This window comes from Sorex araneus, chromosome 5, assembly GCF_027595985.1.
Source record: "Sorex araneus isolate mSorAra2 chromosome 5, mSorAra2.pri, whole genome shotgun sequence".
Classification (NCBI taxonomy): Eukaryota; Metazoa; Chordata; class Mammalia; order Eulipotyphla; family Soricidae; genus Sorex; species Sorex araneus.
Window position 1 is genome coordinate 128,793,907 of NC_073306.1, and position 14,510 is coordinate 128,808,416.

Sequence of the window (14,510 nt, forward strand, 5' to 3'; positions counted from 1 at the left end):
GATCTGTTATCCATTGTCGTATTGCTTCACATGGAAACCCAAATCATATTGTCTTATAGAAATCATCATTCTCTCTCTCTATCTATCTCTATCTATCTATCTATCTATCTATCTATCTATCTATCTATCTATCTATCTATCTATCTATCCTGTGTGTGTAAGTGTTTGTTGTGTCATTTGTGTAACAATGATTTTCATGTGTAGGGAAAAAAGGAAGGTTGTTAAATTTCTCTGTGTAGACAAAAAGTTATAGTAGAGATGACATCTGCATTTCCATGTTCATTGCCCTCTGTTCACAATAGTCACAATATGGAAAAAACCAGAGTGCCCGAAAACAGATGATTGGGTAAAGAAACTCTGGTATATTTACACAATGGAATACTATGTAGCTGTCAGAAAATATGAAGTCATGAAAGTTGCATATAAGTGGATCAACATGGAAAGTATCATGCTGAGTGAAATGAGTCAGAAAGAAAGAGACAGACATAGAAAGATCGCACTCATATGTGGAATATAAAGTTGCTGAAAGGTACAAGCTTACAATGTTGTGATTCCTGGCAGACATTTCACTAGACTTAGTTACTAAAATACAGAAATCCAAAACTATGCTGCTGCTAGTGCGGCCTCCTGACCTCATATCTCTTCATTCTCGCAATGGAAAACAAATTACCAAATGCTTTCTTTTCAGCAGATCGACATTAGGGGGGAGAAACTCCAAATCAATAATTGTGAATTTTTTAATTGAAATATTGAATGTAATCAAAGTAGAGTGAAAGTAAAGTGAAATTTACCAGTTACAAATGCGGAATGGGGGGCTGGGGAAGTGGGGGGAAGGGGGGAGGCATATTATGATTCTTGGTGGTGGAATATGTGCACTGGTGAAGGGACGGGTGTTTGAGCATTGTATAACTGAGACTTAAACCTGAAAGCTTTGTAACTTTCCACATGGTGAATTAATAAAAGAAAAAAATGAATAAATTAAAAAAAATTTCTCTGTGTAGCTGCCCTTGGAACTGAATGTGATTTGGGAGCCCAGAGAGGGAGTGAGTACATAGGCATCTGCTCAGTTAATGGTTGAGCCTTTGCTTGAGTCCAGGAGACGGCAGTAATATGGGAATGAAATTCAGAAAACAGCCTGTCCTCATCACTGTGCTGGCTTCGTCCCGCTCTCTTGAAGTGAGTACCATCTTAGACATTGGGACATGCATTTCAATTTAATTATGGGCACCCTGGCTTACAAAACCGTAAATGGTTTGGTTGCCTACATATTGCAGCCCAGCGCCAACTCTGCGGATGTGTGTGCTGCTGGTGTTCCAGGAAGGAGAGGCGAGCAGAGCTTGGGCTCTCTTGGGTAGAATTGACTCTGACTACAGCCTGGTGGGGAACTACTGAGAATGTGCGTTCTAGAGTCTGATTTTGATTTGATCACCAGCTTCCTCTCAGATGTTTGGGATTTTGGACAAGTAGTTGATCTTTCGGAATTTTAATTCCCTTAATTAGAATGAGTGTTGGAATGTGATATGACCGAGACTCAGATCATGAACAACTTTGTAACTTCATTCCTCACTGTAATACAATTTTTAAAAATCCCCCAATTACATGATATAGTTATGAATAGAATTGGCAACTCTGTGTGGATTAAAATAGAAAATTGGACAGTCAGCTCCATTTTTTCCTGATATACCACATTAGCTATTTAATGAAAGTTATTATGTAGTACTGTAGCATTGTAGCACTGTAGTGTATTTGCTCGAGTGGGTACCAGTAACGTCTCCATTGTGAGATTTATTGTTACTATTTTTGGCAAATTGAATACGTCACGGTTAGCATGCCAGCCTCTGCTGTGTGGACTGAATTCTCTCAGTAGCTTGCCGGGCTCTCCCAAAGGGATGGAGGAATCAACCCCGGGTTGGCCACGTGCAAGGCAAATGCCCTAGCAGCTGTGCTATCGCCCCAGTCCGTATATTTCATCATTGTCTGAATGATTCTAAGAATTTCAGCTTTCACTCTTTTCCTTAAATGTTTTCTTCTCTGTGGACTCAGCTGCCATGCAGACTAAGCGTGGATGACTGAACACTTTCAAGTTTCCTCAGTGTATTATTTGCATGTTGGTATGTATTTGAGAAAGAAGGTCTGAGGCTTTCAATATAGGTGCAGTATTTGTAAAGGATGTTAGCACAGAGAGGAGTCAATATAGGCAGCCTGAAGGAAGAATGAATTTTGATAGAAGAGATTTCACTTATGTTGCAACAATGTTGCAATTTTACCGGAGAGTCAGAGGCACTTTACTCCGAGAAAAAATAGACATTTTTTGGGGGAGGATCACAGGACTGCCTCCGGAGGTTTTGTGTTATGGCCTACCCGAGAGTCGCCTGTTCAACCTTCTTTTATTTATTAAATTAACATACAAACCAATCATATTCAGCCACATAGGCAAATATGAAAATCAACCAACTGAAACAGTAACTGCCATTTAAAGTTACAGTAACCAAAACATAAACCATTTACATCCAGGCCTAGCTAGGCCTGAGATTATGGAATGTTGTATACCAGCACACTTATTCAAAGCAAAATCTTTTAATTATCATTGAGTATCTCTCCAGGGAGAATATATTCACACCTAAAGCTTGCTTTACATGCACGCTTTCTTACAGTCTTTTTTCATTAAAAAGTTGTTGTCATTGCCCTGACAGCCTCCATAGATAAATTTTGAACAACGATCACTAGTTGAGTTGTAAAACCATCTCTGGAATGCAGCTCTGCAAGGCCCCGTTTCAGGAGGAAGTGAACACTTTCCTGGCTTCTGTTTAGGTTCTGAACCTATAAAGAGACAAGGCGGAAGAGAGAGGAGAATGATAACCTTTCTTTAGGACCCATATGCCAGGGCCCATGAGAACATCCATGAGTCTTTCCATAGTAGCAGAGCTCATCTCCCCACTCCTAGGCCATGTGTCCCTCCCAACCATGGTTCATCCAACTCTCAGTCCAGAAGAGGTGTAGAGTGGGGCATGGGGCGATGGTCGTCAGACACCTGAGTCATGGCAGCCCCAGGTTGGACTCTTCCAGGGGGTGCTGCAGGGCTGGAATCCTGCTGTGTCTAATTCTCTCAGACCTGTCCCTCTGGCCATCCATGTCATTAAAACTAAAGACCACCCAGTTCCCTCTTATCAGCAATGAGGAAAGCGATCCTTCTTTATCAACTGGTGTGTGCACCGGTTCACGTACTGCCTGTGTTTTCAGTGGGAAGGACACTAAGTTTTATATATTTGAAGAATCCATTTTCCTGTCTCTATTCTTCAATAATATTCTTCTTTCTTTTCACTACCTTTCTTGATTCTGATTCTATTTTTGGTCCGTTTTGTTCTTTTATATTCAGGAGGGTTTCCTCTAGGGTCCTTCTGTAATATATTGTATCTCTCTTCTAATATATTGTATCTTCTCTAATATAATGTATTGTATATTGTAATAAATTTATCAAGGCTTGCTGCTTGATAAATTTATGTTTTGTTGCCTTACACTTTCTTTACTGAGAATAAAACACCAGGCTACAGAATTGATTCTGTCATCACTGTAAAACACGCTTTTATATTTAATATACCTTCATTATGGTTTCATTTCAAGAAAAGATACTGAAAGTAAGGAATCTAATATTTTTTGGTGGGTAAGTCATACAGTGCTCAGCGATTATTCCTGGTTCTACACTCAAGAATTGCTCTTGATGGGTTAAGGTGTATAAAAATAAAAAGAAAAGGCGCGGGCGAGGGAGGGACGCCTCACCGCACCGAGCCAGGCACAGGGCCTAGGGCAGCAGCTGTCTCTCCCGACACCCGAGTTCGGTAGCCTCCGGCCACTTCCCCCACCCCGGGGAGGTTGATGGCGAAGATGTGGCAGGCGAAGGAAGGAACGAAGCCATGATGGTTGGTCTCACTTGCAGTTTATTCCAATCTTCTCTCTATACACTCTCCCCGACCTATACACTTTCCGCCCCCATACACTTTTCCCGCCTCTATCCACTTTCCACCACTATCCACTTTCCACCCCCTCACCTTCTCTCTGAACCCCTTTAATTGATCATGGCCCTTCCAAAGGGCGCAATACATTGACGTCACCAAAAGCACCAAAAGATCTTACAGGAAGAACATTGAGGCAATATAATTCTCTTGTATCTGCAGGCCCTGAATCTAGGCCCCCCGGAAAGAAGATACAAAAGCAAAACCAAAGCCTTCTTTGGGCTGAAAGCACTGGGATTTAGATCCCAAAGACCAGGCTGGGCTGCAGCAAGAAATCTACATGTCAATTACAAACTAGACAGCACCTGAAATTTACATTCCAAAGACTAGGCTGGGCCAGAGCCTGGAATCTACAAAGTCAAATCAAACCTGGCTAGCACCTTAGATCTGCAGGTCAAAGATCAGCTAGGTTTCTGTGACAAAACTCCAGAAGGCAGCTGGAAAAGGGGAAATATTCCAACATTAAGGGACCATACAGTTGCCAGAAATGGAACTCTGATGATGTATGGCAGGCAAATGCCCTACCCACTGTCCTATCACTCCTCCAATTCCCCGTCAAAAAACTATTATGAGTTAGATTACACTGAGTGATTCACACATCGTCTGGTAAACAAACTTAAGTAAAACATTGATCTGATTTTACAGCAGCAAAAATTGTAGGGTTAAATACATATAGCCTCAACGGATAATCTCAGGGCATGGAGCATGTAAAAAGGGATGTGAAATTTGTAAATGGATGGACATGGAGCAAATCAGGCTGAGTGAAATTAGGAGAGAGACAGACATAGAATGAGTGCACTTTTCTGTGGGATATAAAAAACATAATGAGACTAATACCTAGAGTAATTAATAATACCTAGAGTAGAAAAAGGAGCCAAGATGATTGTTCCATGAATGGAGGCCTGCTCCAAGTGCTGAGGGAGAAACAGTCAGGCTAGAGAAGGGACCACTATGACAAGGATAGTTGAAGATGATCACTCTGGATAAGAACTGTGTGCTGAAAGGAGGTAAAGGGATAAACGTGGTAAACTCTCAGTATCTGTATTGCATAACCGAAGAGCAAAGTGAGAAAAGGAAGTAGAGTGAGTTTGGGGGAGAAAAAGGGAGAGCGAAGGAGAGAGAAGGGGGAAGAGAGAAAGTACCTGCCAAGGAGACAGGCTGTAGGGGTCGGGGTGACGGCAGGGAAACTTGTGCCATTGCTGATGAGAAATCTGCATTACAGAGGGATGGGTATTGGAACATGCATTGCTTAAATCTGGCTCTGAACAGCTTTGCACTTGTGTATCTCTTGTGACTCAATTAAAAAAATGGATGCAAGAACTTGAACTAAAGTTCTGTGTGCCTGTTCTATTGATCGCTTTTTTTGTCTCTCAGCGAGGTTTTGAAAAGTTGAGTAGTCCTTCCAAAACTCTGATGGCTTACTGAAGCAGATGTGAGACATACACTCAGAGTTTCTGACCCAGAAAGATTGAAATCAGTAAAGGTTCTCACGAGCTGCTGCAGTTACTACTGCTGGATCAAAATCGAATCCTGGAGAATTACTTGCTTATTGGGCTATTGGAAGATTTAACATCTCATTTTATATAAGAGTTTATAGCCTATAGTTTTATGAGTATGTGTACCTGCAGTGAGCTAGGCTACTCGTCTGAATGCCAAACGTGATGGTCTCTGCAGGGAAGATGTAACAAAGCTGGCCGGAGAGAAAGGAAACTGTGCTGTGTCCTTATCTTGCACGCAGAGTACCTGGGTCCTATCTCTGGCATCCTATATGGACCCTTGAGCACCGCTAGGTAGTGCAGTGCCACGAACAAGCCCTGAGTATCTCCGCATGTGGCCAAAACAACAATGCGAAAGATCAGAGAAAGTTCTGCTTTCTCATCATTCTTCTATCTCTTTGAATTATACAGAAAGTTTATGTTTTATAATAGCTCATTTCAAAATGTGTTTTCAAGGGAGTCTTCTGATTATTCACAAATCTTGGAAAGTCCTGCTGTTCTCATGTCAGTGGGTTGTTTAAGATGTATATTTCACTTCCCCATTTCCTTGGGCAGTTTATTCCTTCCTTCCTTCCTTCCTTCCTTCCTTCCTTCCTTCTTTCCTTCCTTTCTTTCTATTTTTTTTCATGGAATCACCATGAGATGCACAGTAAAAACTTGTTTTTAAACACTCATCCATTTTCCGGTGTCTTTCCTACCTCTAATGTCTTCTAACAGACATTCTTTATCCTAAACAGTCCCATACCCATGCCAGTGTCTATTGTAGACACTTTTCTTCTATCTCTCTTTCTTTTTCTCTCTTTCTCTCTCCATCTGGGCATTATCACTTGCAATATTTATACTAAATTGTTATCATGCATATCCCTTTACCTACCTTCAGCATTCATTCTTTTTTATTTATTTATTTTTTGCTTTGTGGGTCACCCTCTGCAATGCACAGAGGTTACTCCTGGCTTTGCACTTCAGGAATTGCTCTTGGCAGTGCTCCAGGCACCTTATACGATACTGGGAATCAAACTCAGGTTTGCTGCGTACTAGACAAAAGCCCTTCCCGCTGTACTAACAATCTAGCCGCACTCAATTCATTAAATTTTTTTAAAAAATAAGTTTTATTGGATCACCATGATATATAGTTATAAACTTACAAGATTACATTTCAGTCACACAATGGTTGAGCAACCATCCCTCCTCCAGTGCTCATTTTCCACCACCATTGTTCCCAGTGTCTTTCTTGCCACCCCCACTGATCCTACTCCCTGCCTCTGTGGCAGGTACAATTTTTCTTTCCCTAACTCAAACTTTGGGTATTACGATTTCCATTAAAATTACTAGAGGCATTAATGTTAGGTCTTTGGTCTATTTTCAGTACATATCAGTGCTCAAATCTTATCCAAAGCGATAATTTCCAACTACTATTGTCACAGTGGTTCAATGGGCAGTTTTTAAATTGAGGCTAGTCGTCCTGGACTTTCCTTACCTTACAAGAAGGTGTGACTTGGCTAAACTAAGCCTATCACTATCCCATTACAGCTCTTCTATTCTCCTTTCCCTCTTCTGTCCTTATTCCCCTTCAGATTAGAGTCTACTTCTCCTCCTCACAGTCTCACTTCTTCTTCCCCTTTCAGAGCACTTTAGAATCCAGTATTTTCTATCTATATTCCAGGTACATTGATCTGACAAACCTGGGTCTGTCATTTTGTTTTCATTTGGGTTTTATTGGGAGGCAGAGCAGGGAGTCACACGTGTGGTCCTCAATAATTACTCCTGACTCTGAGATCAGGGATCACTCTGGCCAACTCATGGGTCCTATGGGGTTCCGGGGATCACACACTGCTCAACTGTATGCAAGGAAAATGCCCTACCCACTGTGCTCTTGCTATGGCCCTGGACCTTGCATTTTGCTCATCGACAGAAGCTCATCTGTATATTTATTTCCTGGCACATTATTTGAGCCCAACATATATTCAATGAATAGAATTGACTCACTTCCTATGAAATAAGAAATGGACTTTCTTTGTGCTTCTGTTTCCCCTCATATTCCCTATTCCCTGGGAGCTCCAAGATTCCATACTCACCGAATGATGCTTCTGCTTCGAGTCCCAGGAGAGTGACTAGAAGTAAAAGGTGGAGAAGGATCTTAAACTTCATGGTGGTGATCTGTGAATGACGCAGTAACAAGTTGTTATTTTATGGAGAATATAAACCAAGTAGGAGGGGCCTCTCTGAATATCCAATTCATCTGCTATATCTCTTATCATTTGGGAAAGCTGTTATTCCATCTAAGCAGAGCGTTCTACCAAATATGAATTTTGAACTTTTCTCCAGGAAATAGGTAATATGATTTTATCCAAGTTTCCTTCCTATTCTTTAGATTAGGAGCCACTTGATTATAATAAAATAAGAGTTCTCAATTCTTTGGTGAGTCTCTCTGTCTCTCTCTCTCTGGCTCCAGAGTTTCATTCTATGTTATTTTCCTTGAATCTACACATGATTCCATAAGGTCTAGAATGCCCAGTTTTTATATGAGAAAAATTCAAACTAAAAATACTATTGTCACATGGAGGACAAAGTTTGTATCCAGGACTTCAGAACAGAAATTATTTCTAATATCTGGGAGCCTTCATTGTTTAGATGGAGGGGGACATAGAAAGAAGAAAATGAAGAGGGCAGAAGAGAACTGGAAGTAATGGGTCAATAGGTTTCAGGGCTTTTGCTATGCCAGCGATAGGAGTGAGAGGTCTAGTCATATATCCAAAACACAGACTTGACAGAACTGAGAACATGGAATCTAAGTGTCAGTCTTGGAAACTTTGTCACTTGCCTGTCTAATGTAGGATGGGGTGAGTAGTAACGTCTGCATTCATCCCTGTAAACTTCTAGTGTAGCCCAATGTTGTCTGCTCACTCTAGGGTCACAAAGAACCTCAAACAATTACTAAGGGTCTTGGTCAAGAAGTCTGACCATCTTGTATGTGGACAGCCATGTGGTCTTTTGACGTTCGGTGGAATCCTGTTGGTAACAGCTCTAGCCTAGTGGTCATTTCTTAATTTCATTACGTTTCTGGCCTATTTGATTTTCGACCCCTTGGCAAATGAGACAGCATCCCTGATTCTTGATCGTCAACGGAGGTTGGACCTCTTGATTCCTTCCCTCACTTGAGTGAAATGTGATACTCCTAGCATGGCTCTTTCCATTCCTCTTTGGGATACATGAATAACGTTCTCATCCTGTTTGTGTAGGGCCCAGGCCTGTGAAGCCTATGTTAGTGCAGGAAAAACCTTTGAGACAAAAAGATGTGTCCAGAGCTGTGGTTCTTTTTCCTCTTAACCACTTCTTTTATGCTCTTGAAAGTGTTCCAGGCATTCCCTTCCTCCTGTGCAGTTCAGGTGCCAGGTCATTTGTCATGTTGAGTTCTTGACCTAGATACACATAACTTGCATTTGGTGATGTTCATTCCGTTGAAGGTAAATGAGACATCAGGAACTGGTTCGTTTCTCATGATCATTGTCTTCATGAGATTTAACTATAGTTCGACCTTCCCAGACTCAAGGTCAAAGTCCGCAAGCATTTGTACTGCTTGGCTGATATTTGGTTTTAGGAGAACGATGTCATCATCAAAGTGGAGGTGGTGTTATTGCCGACCATCTATCTTCACTCGCAATCCTTCCCATTCCAGTCGTCGCATGATGTTTTGCAGGGTGGCATTCAAGAGTTTCTGTGAAATGGTGTCACCCTGCTGAACCCCTGTCTTTACATAAATGAACACTTCTTTGTAGAGTGGTGAGATTCTGGTGGTGAATCCATAATACAGCTCGCCAATGATCTTGATGGACTGAGTTTGAACGTGCTGTTTGGCTAGGGCTTCGATGACCGCTTCAGTCTCAAAAGAATCAAACACATTCTTTATATTTTTTAGGGTTTTTTAATTAATTTATTTATTTTGTTAATTTATTTTTTTGAGGGTGCAGTTACAGATTTATACAGTTTTGTCCTTATGTTTCCCTCATATAAAGTATGAGAACCTATCCCTTCACCAGTGCCCATTCTCCACTACAAATAAACCCAGCATCCTTCCTACCCTCCTCAATCCCAACTCCACACACCCCGCCACGCCACTGTGCCAGGGTATTCCCTTTTGTTCTCTCTCTCTGTAATTAGGTGTTGTGGTTCCGAATAAAGGTGTTATATGAAAAGTTCATGACCTCATTTTTTCTAAGAGCTGCATAGTATTCCATTGTATGGATGTACCAAAGTTTCTTCAACCAGTCATCTGTTCTAGGGCACTCGGGTTTTTTCCAGATTCTGGCTATTGTAAACAGTGCTGCGATGAATGTATAAGTGCAGATGCCATTTTGACTATACTTTTTTGCTTCTCTGGGATATATTCCCAGCACTGGTATTGCTGGGTCAAATGGGAGCTTGATTTCTTATTTTTTGAGAATCGTTCATATTGTTTTCGAAAAGGGCTGAACCAGTCAGCACCCCCAAGAGCAGTGTAGAAGGGTCCCTTTCTCCACACATCCTCTCTAACAGTGGCTGCTTTTATTCTTTTGGATGTGTGCTAGTCTCTGTGGTGTGAGGTGGTATCTCATGGTTGTTTTGTTCTGTATCTCCCTGATGGTTAGTTATGTAGAGCACTTTTCATGTGCCTAAAAGGCCTTCTTTATATCAATAAACGTTAGACAGAGTGGCATCTTGAAATCTCATATGACATAAATGAGCTTGATTACCATGTGGATATGGTCAATTGTTCAGAATCCTTTTTGAAACCTGGCTTGCTCTTATGGGTGTCCTTCATCTAGTGTTCTGCCTATTCTATTGAGGATGACAGGAGTGAATAACTTGTAATCGATGGACAACAGGAAAATTCGGCAATAGTTGCCAACGTTGTGGATGTCTCTCTTCTTGTACAACAGCATGGTCTTGCTGATTTTTAAATTGGATGGAACTTTGCATTCAGACAGGTATCATGTGAGGAGACTTTTTAAATAAAAATTGTAAAAAATTTAAAAAAAGCTTTGAGAATTAAATATTTTCAACAGACCCAAGAAATTACTAGTGCATGGAGGTCAGATTGATATTTCTTCTGGATATTGTGTCCCAGTAAATTTTTCATTCCATATCCTTGGTCTACACTGGTGCTCTATGGATTCAATCACTGTCCACTTAGGGGTTTTATTCCCTCTGGATGGGAATCTGGTTGGGAGTAGATGAAGCAGGACTTAAAAATTCTTTTGGAGTCACTGTGATTTTGAAAACTATTTGTATTAGAGTTTCAGGCATACTATCTTCCAATTCCAACCGCACCAACAGTGTCAGGTTCCCTCTAAAAGTGTCCCCAGGTTCCTTCCTACTACCCTCAATCTGCCTCCTTGAACAGGCATATTGTTTAGTTTTGTTTTATACACTGTATTTTATAACACTGTTAAATGTAATTTTTTGTATACATCATAGTGCCACTCACTTCTCCAGAGTGCCAGTTCCTTTCTCAATGATCGCATTGTTCCTCCATACCCTCAACTTGAATCAGGAATCCTACTGAAGCTCCTTTCAAAATTTCTATTTCTTTTGGTCATCTGTTATTCCCTTGCATTGTTTCTTTATATCTTACATATGAGCAAGATTATTCTGTGTCTGACCCTCTCTTTCTGACTAACTTTACTCAAGATAATACTATCCAGATACCTCCACGTTGGCAAATTGTTTGATTCTATATATTTTTTATCTTTTCTTAAAGCTGAGTCATATTCCACTGTGCATGTGTACCATAGTTTCTTTTTTATAAATATTTTTCTTTCATCTATTTTTAATTAGTGAATCAACGTGAGGGTACAGTTATGGATATACTCATCTTTGTGCTATTGTTTCCCTCATAAAAAGTTCAAGAACCCTTCCCTTCACCAGTGCCCATTCTCCACCACCAGTAAACCCGGCATTCCTCCTACCCTCCCCAAGCCCAACTCCACACACCCCGCCCCGCCACTGTGGCAGGGTATTCCATTTTGTTCTCTCTTTCTAATTAGGTGTTGTGATTCGCAATAAAGGTGTTGAGTGACCACTGTGTTCAGTCTCTAGCCCACATTCAGTCCGCATCACCCTTCCCACACATGGCCTCCGATCGCATTATACTTGGTGATCCCTTCTCTGAGTAGTCCTTCCCCAGAATGTGAGGCCAGCCTCCAAGCCATGGAGTCAACCTCCTGGTACTTATTTCTACGATTCTTGGGTGTTAGTCTCCTTGTGTTTTATTCTGTATTCCACAGATGAATGCAATCTTCCTATGTCTGTCTCTCTCTTTCTGACTCATTTCACTTAGTATGATACTTTCCATGCCGATCCACTTATATGCAAAATTCATGACCTCCTTTTTTCTAACAGCTGCATAGTATTCCATTGTATAGATGTACCATAGTTTCTTCAAACAGTCATCTGTTCTAGGGCACTCGGGTTTTTCAAGATTCTAGCTTTTGTCAGCAGTCCTGCGATGAACATATAAGTGCAGATGTCATTTCCACTATACTTTTTTGCTTCTCTGGGATATATTCCCAACAGTGGTATTGCTGAGTTAATGGGAGCTCGATTTCTAATTTTTTTGAGAATTATCCATATTGTTTTCCAAAAGGGCTGAACCAGTCGGCATTTCCACCAGCAGTGTAGAAGGATCCCTTTCTCCCCACATCCTCTCCAACAGTGGTTTCTTTTGTTCTCTTGGATGTAGGCCAGTCTGTGTGGTGTGATATGGTATCTCATTGCTCTTTTGATCTGCATCTCCCTGATGATTAGTGATGAGTAGCATTTTTTCATGTGTCTTTTATCCTTTCGGATTTCTTTCTTGAGAAAATTTCTATTCATTTCATCGCCCCATTTTCTGATGGGGTTGGATGTTTTCTTCTTGTGAATTTCAACTAGTTCTTTATAATTCCTTGATATTAACCCCTTATCACATGGTATTGGGTGAATATCTTTTCCCATTATGTAAACTGTCTTTGTATTCTGGTTGCTGTATCTCTTGTAGAACAGAAGCTTCTCAGTTTATGGTAGTGTCATTTATTTATCTGTTTCCACTTTCCTGGTCAGTAGTGAGTCTTCTTTGAAGATACCTGTAGCTTCAATGTCTTGGAGGGTTATTTAATTTCCAGGTGTATGGTTTGGTCCTAGGCATCTGAGCATGATTAACTTCTATCTTCAGTGCATCATGATCTGAGAAGATAGTTAATACAATTTCTATCTTCCTGCAAGAAGCATACCTTCTATTTTATGCAGGTATGCTTTGTGGCCCAGGGCATGATCTATTTTGGAAAATGTTCCATGTGCATTGGAAAAGAATGTGTATTTTTTTATGGGATGCAAAGTCCTCTATAGATCTATTAGCCCTCTCTCCTTTATTTCTTCCTTCGAGGCCAGTGTTTCTTTACTGTGTTTTGATCTTGTTGATCTATCAGGAGGTGATAAGGCGGTGTTGAAGTCTCCAACTACTATTGTGTTGCTAGCAATGTCCTCTCTAAAATCTTTTAGCAGTGAAATACTTTAAACACTGTTACTTGTTTTAAGTATTTCATTAGTCCTTCATTAGTTGCATATATGTTTAGGAGTGTGAGTTCTTCCTGCTGCACGTATCCCTTGATTTTTAAGAAATATCCTTAGCTGTCCCTTCTAATCTTTTTTCAACCTGAAATCTATGTTGTCGGATACAAGTATGGCCACCCTGGCTTTTTTGAGGGAGTTGTTTGCTCGAAGGATTGTTTTCCATCCTTTAACTTTGAGTTTGTATTGGCTCTGACCATTCAGATGTTTTTCTTGTAGGCAGTAGAATGCAGTGTTCAGTTTCTGAATCCGTTTTGCCACTCTGTGTCTCTTGATGGGTGCATTTAGACCATTGATGTTGAGACATTATTGTCGTGGAGTTTTGTGCCATCTTTCTATAGGAATGTGTTTTGCTTGTAGGTTTTTTTTTCTTACAGGAGCCCCGTTCGTCCTTTTTTTAAGTTTGTTTTTGAATCTATGAAGTTTCTAAGCTGTTGTTTATCCTGTAAATTTTGCAAGGTTCCTTCGAGTTTGAGTGAGAGCTTAGCCGGATAGAGGATTTGTGGTGAGGTGTTCATTTCATTGTGTTTTTTCACTATATCCCACCATTGTCTTCTGGCTTGGAGGGTTTCCTCTGATAAGTCTCCTATGAATGTAAGGGATGCTCCTTTGTATGTGATTTCTTTTTTTGACCTTCTGCTTGCAGTATTGTGTCCCATTTTGACAATGATATGTCTTGGAGTCTTTTTATTAAGGTCTCTTCTAGCTGGCACCCCTCGGGCTCCTAGGATCTGGACGTCTCCATTATCCAGCTCTGGGAACTTTTCAGCAATGAATTCTTTGACTGTGGCTTTCTCATTTGGGTTGCCTCCCTGTTCTTCTGGAACTCCGATGATTCTTATGTTATTCCTCTTGGAATCATCACCTAGGACTCTGATTTGTTATTTTGAGGTCTTTTCCAAATGTCTTTTTTTTGAAGTAACAGATTTTATTTAGAGGTTTCTGAGGGAAGGAGGAAGGGATAAGTGGAAAGGAAAAAACAGTAGGAGTAACGCGCTCAATAGAGAACGCGGGCTTCTCCAAGGGTGGAGGAAGCTCTACACACATCCTAGCACTGGACATGAAAGCATGAAAGTACACATCTGAAGGGGGGAGATGTGGGCGACACATGTGCTTGGGCACCACATGTGCTCGGCCACGTGGGCACAAGCAGCACATGGACACAGGCAGCACATCGCGCACTTCCTTTGTTCAAGGTGGCCTTTATAGGGTTTCTTCAACCTGCCCCCACGTGGGGGCTTCTTCCCAGGTAAAAGTCCGTTGCTAAGGAGGTTACCAGGGAGGCTGGGTCTTCTTTAGGCTGGATCACATTTTAATCTGATTAAGGGAGACGTCTCCATTGTCCAACTCTGGAAACTTTTCAGCATTGAATTCTTTTACTGTAGCTTTCTCATTAGTGTTGCCTCCCTGTCCTTCTGGA